Here is a 7070-nt window from a genome sequence, read left to right as displayed (position 1 = left end):
TATTTCCTTCTGCAACCAATGCCTAGTTGTGTGTTATGATTTCCCCCGTACTGTGATGACCCGCTTCTCAAGGCACCTTCAGGAGTAGCCATTTTAAAAGATATGCTCGTAACAAGTTAGTTAGTACGACACTCGAAGACAGGGTCAACAGCCGTCCGTCATAGAGATGGATGAGCCGCGATAATTACTCAGATATGGGGAGGTCACAGGTCACAGCCTCAGATAATATTTCCTCAAGACATTCATAGTATTGCACTCATTTGTACACACAAAATGATGAAGGGAAAAATGATCTAAAGAATTAATAGAAGTTTAAATCTAGCTTACTTTCTGAGCTCCGCATGCCTGGCCAGTCGTTGTATGAAGTGGGCATAATTGCTCTATTCTCGGTTTTGGAAAGTTAAAAAAAAAAGTTTGTTCTGCCTCTTGTAAGTCTCCTCAAAGAGACATCTTCACCCTGTCTCTTCCCCCTGGATTCCTCCTCATCGATTCGCCTCATGCCCACATTTCCTCGCTTGACCACACTCGACCTTCATTACTTCTGCAACAGTAACATTATCTTTACACTGCAAATCTGTCGAGTCGTGGTCTTCGCTTGTTCATTTTTATACATCCAGGGAAAGCATGCAGAGTCTACAGCTCCTGTGACATTTTATCGATCCCTGTGTTTTGACTGCCGCCACTGCATGGAGGTCGGAACACAGGTTCAGCTTGTAGAATGTAGAAAAACCACGTGCATAGCGTCTTTCATGTCACTGATTGCTCCGTGTCGGGATGTTTCATGGTTGGAGTTAGAATAAGAAAATCTAAATGTGGGCAACCACCATCACTGAGTGACATAAAGGCCTTTTAGCTCTTGTTCTGTTCTGATTTACCAGCAGTTCATCTTTACAAGGGAAGGAACAAAGTTACTACAAAGACAACATTGAGAACTGGGAAGATACATTGGTCTTAAGCTTCTTGACATCAGAGGAGAGGAGTTAGAGGCAGATAATGAGCATAGTAAAGATATAACAAAGCTGCTTCCTGAACAAGATGCTAACCACACACAAAAGTAAGTAAGCGACAAACTAAAAACCCTAAAAAAAAAGTTTAAAGAAAAGGTCCATGACCACAATTAAGACAAGAGGTTATAATATGCCCTCTGAGCAGCGCTACATTGGAGATTGGAGGCTACAATGAATCGCTATAAGTGACGAGACAGGCCGGGCAAGCTGGTCAGTGTGCTAACTTCAGTAGTAGTAAAGACATGACAGAGACAAAGCGTTGTAAAGTAAACAGCTGTTAATGCTAATGATGGCTATGTAGCAATAGCAAAACTTACAAATAGCTCCTTTAAGTATTGGCGCTGCAATCAAAAAATATTGGGTAAATACTCATATGTCCTTGCCTGGATAGCTATCATCTGATTGTTGGTAGAGCAGAAAAATGTCAAATGTCTGTTTATGTCTCTCACTATCAAGTATTTCCAAAAGATCAGAGAGTTAAACTAGAATGATTAAAGAATAGGGTAGTGGATCTAATGATTGACCTTTACCTCAGTCTGCATCTTTTTGTGAAAGCAATGTAACAACATTAGCATCAATAGGATCTGCTGACAGCAATGCTTTTATGTTTACAGACAGACCATAGCATATCCCATAGTCTTCTATGTCCTTGTGTTCATCTGCTTCTCTGGTCAATCAGCAAACTATATATCCGGATATAAGAAGCCTATGCACTTGCACTTATTGGAGCAGCCTCTCAACATTAACACAGGAACCATTAGGCCAAATAGGTACCTCCCCTTATGGCAAGATCCCAATCCCCACTTAAAGCTCTCAAGAGGCTCAAGAATTGTTTATGCTACGTATGTTTGTCCAGCCTCTTCTGGGACTATAAAAATTCTATATTTCATTTACAATGAGACAAGACCTAATATTCCTTCTCCTTCTTCCCCTTAAACCAGATGTTCATGGGTATGTGTGTGTGTGTTTATGTGTTGTTATGTTAAGGTTATCTACAGTGCAAAAAGATGGATGATCCCTCTCTGCTGCTTATCAATAGTGCTTTTGATATCATCTTTGCAGCAACACTGATGATCATCATATGAGTGTGTGGGTGTGTGCAGATTTCTGTACACACACACACACACACACACACACACAAACACACAAGCACACACACACACACACATACACACACACACAAATGAACAAACACTGTGCTGAGCACATTTCCCCCTGAGATTAAAAAAGACTTAGTGGCTAAAAATGACAGTTTATCTGAAGACAGACTATCTGCTGGGAAGAGAGTGAAAAAAACAAATCCTCTCTTGCCTTATCTGTCATGACAAAGCAGCAAGGAGGAGGGGGGTTGTAATGAGAGATAGTCAAAAAAAAAAGAAAAATAAAGAAAAAGTGACTATCCAGGAGTAAAAGAGGAGGCAGAGATTAATAGACGGAGAAAAAAACATGTAGACAGAAAGAGCAAGGTGGAGTACATCACATTATCTAATAATATCTCACATCACAGAGCCCAGATGTTACTCCTTATCACTCTTTATGCTTGCTTAGCAAGCTTTCACTTCAACTTCCTCTTTCACCCTACAATACCATGTTTCAGCACAAAACAGTGACTGTAAGGGCTTCTGTAATGCATGCCATTCATTTTCCACAAGCAGCTTACTGATCTGATTTTATAACCACATCATAAATGGTTTCTTAATGACAGCAAGGTCGGCCGGGGTAATTAGCTGTATCTATCATTCTGGGGCTACTCGCTCAGGGCAGGATATGAACCCATGAGAGGCCTGCTGTCCTCTGGTAATGATGTTGTACCAACCAGTTATGCCACAGAAATGCTGTCAGTGCAATAGCAGAGATAAAATTAAAACAGCAGACCTATTGCTGTCACTTTCAATGTAGACGTTGCCTTTAATCCCCGAAGCATTTTCTGTAAACCTGCTTTAACTGATTTCTTGGCCACTCGGGGGGCGGCAGAAACATTCTGTACACACAACACTGACACTGACATATTTTAAGTTTACATGACGAACAGTTGCCCATTTGTTGCTGTCTCCACTAACTCCTAAAGGTTAACTATCTGGCTGTAAGCAGCTAAATGCTCCACTGTGCTGGGCAGGTAGCACACAGTTGGTTTATCAGAGCTTTTTTTTTTTTTTTTAGCTGAAAACAACTGCCTGCTGTGTCTTTGAAATTATATTGATGAGACTGAACCAGAACGGGTGAACCAAAGCAATGAGCTGGAAGATACCACAATGCACTACAGAACTGAGGGAAACTGCGGCCTCTTTCACATACAAGTAGATATGTGATCAATTGGTAATAGAAAAATACTGATTAGTTAGTCACCTACATAATGTGTAGGCGACACACGTGTGTGACTTCACTGATAGTGTAAGTGAGCATTGGGTTGATGAGATAGATCTGTGCCAAGTCTACTTTTTTGCATGGATATCATCAACAACACTGTGGTGTCACTTAGACGTCCTCTGCCTATTTAAAGAGTGTTTATCAGCACCGTTAGTGAGTGTGCTCTTTTTGGTAACAGTTTTACACTTTCACTTCAAGGAGCTGCTCAGGATGAACATTCACTCCCAGTGCTGCTCATTATGGATTTCTATCTGAGCTGTCAGGGCTTCAGAGGTAACTGAAGTGCACTTTGAATGTAGTTAATAGTAAAGAATGTTATTCACTCACATTTCGCCTCAATTTTCACTGACAGTCCAAGATTAGCAATGACTGACCTTCCGGTTACCAGCCTATTTCCCCTATCTAAATTAGTGAAAGCACATCCATACCAGGGCCCAATTAAGAGTCACACACACACACACACACACACACACACACACACACACACTACTATCCATCTTTTTGTTTCTGGTATACATGCAGAGACAATGCACACAAAAGCTGCACATGTGCAAACACACATGGATGCATACAGTCAAGCACACAAAAACACACACGCACACACACACACACACCGAACTGTTGCTGTCCAGAGTCATGATGCTGAACGATGATTGGTCGGACAAGACAAGTGCTGTCAGCTCCGCTGCGAGTTGCTGACACAACACAGAGCAGCCAACCGGATATAGACCCTCAGCTCACACTCGGCCAGGCTGAGGCCTGTGGTGGACTTAACATGTCTCACACATACAATAAAATGACAGAACAGACGACGAACAGTGACAGACATGTGCTACTGATAAGTTCATTCCCTCCATCTTTTGTCCGTCTGTTCCTTATTTTCTCACTAAACAAGTGCAACTCTTCACTGATCTTTAACACTGTCTACTTCAAATTATTACTGCTAGATTTCTCAAGTTTAAGCTGTGACAGCACGGATTATCGCAACGGAGAGCTCAAAAAATGTGACCTGCAGTGAACACTTCACTTCATCTAATCATCACACCGAAACACATCATTCCTTGCACATGTCTCCACCTAGAAAATTACGCCCTCAGGACTTGAAATCAAGTCACTTTGGCTCCTTTTCAACATCAACACCCACATTAACACCTGGGATGACGTGACAAGCAGATGAGATGTCGTGCTTAAAGTAACTGTCACTTTCACTGCACAGATTTTTCCCAGCATTCCAAGGAAACAAACAGGTGTCACTCTGTCTATTGTAATGAACAAAACAAAGAGTCAATATCCTGTCTGGACTTCGAGGACACGCACGTATGTAATGGGTGTGTTGTGTTTATAAACTCTGTGCTGTCATCATGCAATTGCCGGTCTTGTCAACAAAGGTGTTGTCCACAACAGTGACATCGGTTCACAGGGTAGAGACCCCTGGAGAGAGACAATGGACACAAGACGAAACAAAAACACACTCTTTGTCCAGTTGTGTCCATACCTGCTGTGATCAAACATAATTACATCACCAGAGACAGGAATAGAAAACAGCTCCAGAATATAAACACAAGCCTACGTGATATTCTAGGAGGATGGAGGAGCCGGACTCTATCACCGGTGGCAACCTGAGATGAAATGAACTGGAGCTAAACCTCAGGCTGTTAGGGAGATGCACTCAGTCTCATTCTCTGCTACCCTAAACCCAAACTGCCTGGCCCACTGCACAGTGTAAATTCCAGACAGGAGTATGTAATGGCCAAGGTTTATCAGCTCATGCGCGCCATGTTAGAGCAGACTGCTCACATCACAACACACCATAGAATACCCTGTTACTCGCCTCTCCTCCTACAGCCTGTAGCCAGTCAGCATCTCTCACCCATGCAGTGACGGCCATGCCCGGCTGGAGCCACTGGAAAATTCCCCGTCGAGGGCAAATTAAAAAATAAATAAAAAACATCCTGAAACACTGTCCTCGCAAACAGGTCGATATTACAATGATGGATCATCAAAAGCATTCGCGTAAACATGTCATCCTGATACACCTGTCGTCCTGGCTCGCCTGGAAGTACAGTACAGTAAAACGGCCCTCTAGGCATGCAATAGAGGATGTTGACATGACATAACAATGCAGCCATTTTTTTCTACAATTCACCTCCAAATCAGCGCCTGACTTCACCGTACAGCTTGTTATTTTTGAGCGTGCATGTATGTCCCCTTGAATGATGCTGCGCCTCTTGTGATTACTGAGTTGTAACCTCACATTAACGCAGCGATCGACACACAGTGTTTACAGTGAGGAATCTCACTCCTACATAAATATTTTTCCTATTTTTTGTATTTTCCCTTGTCCCCGTCCCTCTGTCCCGCTCTTGTCATCCTTCCTGACGGAATCAAGGAGGGATGCTGCCGGGCTGGAAGCTTAAATATTTGCGCCGCTGCACAACCATCCTCTGAACAAATCACCAAAAGCAGGTCATCCACTGGAAAACAACCACTGCACACGAGAGAAATCACGACTTACTCAGTTGCAGATCCCGTTCGCTTCCCGCCGCAGACGGTCTTCCAAACAGGGTGTCTGTCTGTCTACTTGTTTATTTCTGAGCGTCAATTCGGAATACTCTGTCACCCCGTTCCTCTCCTCCTCCTCCTCTTTCTCCCTCTCTTCTTCTTCCTCTTCTTCTTCTGACTGGCACCCCGTCTGTTATTGGTGAGGTGATGCCGCGGGCAGCTCGCGCGCACAGCCCGACAATAATAATAATGATGATGACAAGACCACACTGATATCCTCTAGAGCAGAAAAGACGCACGACGGAGGTGCAAATCTCATGGGCGACGGGGCGTCGTCTGAAGCAGGTTGTAGTCTAGTTAGTGTATGGGTGAGAGAGAGGGAGGGGGGGGGGGGGGGGGGGGGGGGGGGGGGGGAGTGAGAGTCAGAGTGGTATGTGAAGGGGAGTGCAGAGGGGAAAAGGATACGCCTCCCTGCCTTGTGGAGATAATGGGGCCCTGGTTGCTCGCGTTGACTGAGATATGGGTCCTCCTCTCCAAACGGGGGCCCTGCCTCTGGCTCTCCTCCAGTCTTTATCATATGACGTCCGAGGAACCAGGCTGTCTGCTTCAGGGCCGCAGATGAGCAGCGTACGTGCAGCCTAAAATTGGGATCAAATCCAGGTCTCCTACCAGAGGAGAAAGGACCGTTTTCTTGGGTTCTGCTGCCCCACTTCCCCATCTAGTGGCGAAGGGGGGTCAATGTCAAGACTCCTTAGAAGATGGCATTTCACTCGGTTGCGTAAATATCCTCAGGCTCCGAGGCTGAATGACTACACAGACTCAAGCAGTGATTCTGAGCTTAGCTGGGCTATTCTGCTGTCTGCTTTTCTTTTTTTCTTTTTCTTTTTTTTTTTTTTACCAAACCAAAAAACACACTGAATCAATCACACTGAAAATTTTATATGTTAAAATAATTTTGCAGTATTTTATTATCACTGATTCTACTCTCTTTTTTTCTCTGACTCATATGGCATCCTCAGATCAACCAAAATATGTTGCACCTGCAGGCAACATCCAGCAGGTGGTGCTCGTGTTACAGACATGTACTTTTTATTCCAGCTTTCTTGTCTGAAAATCTTCTGTATCTGTAAATTCACTGGTGATTGTGAGACCAAGGAATAGTTTTTTTTTTTTTTTTTTTTTTAAATATCCAAG

The 7070-nt window shown here is 43.5% G+C and overlaps 1 protein-coding gene across 1 annotated transcript in view; it reads right to left on the bottom strand.

Moving 5' to 3' along the window:
- Positions 1–6246, bottom strand: part of palm1b (paralemmin 1b) — a 24621-nt gene extending 18375 nt beyond the window's left edge. Inside the window, exon 1 of the mRNA XM_023430737.2 lies at positions 5890–6246. The gene's annotated coding sequence lies outside the window, so the exon portion shown is untranslated. The remainder of the gene's footprint in view (positions 1–5889) is intronic.
- Between the last annotated feature and the right edge of the window lie 824 nt (positions 6247–7070).

This window comes from Seriola lalandi, unplaced genomic scaffold, assembly GCF_002814215.2.
Source record: "Seriola lalandi dorsalis isolate HSWRI2012SDOR001 ecotype SW California unplaced genomic scaffold, Sedor1 jcf7180002054911, whole genome shotgun sequence".
Lineage (NCBI taxonomy): Eukaryota > Metazoa > Chordata > Actinopteri > Carangiformes > Carangidae > Seriola > Seriola lalandi.
This window is presented reverse-complemented; position numbering and strand designations above follow the sequence as displayed.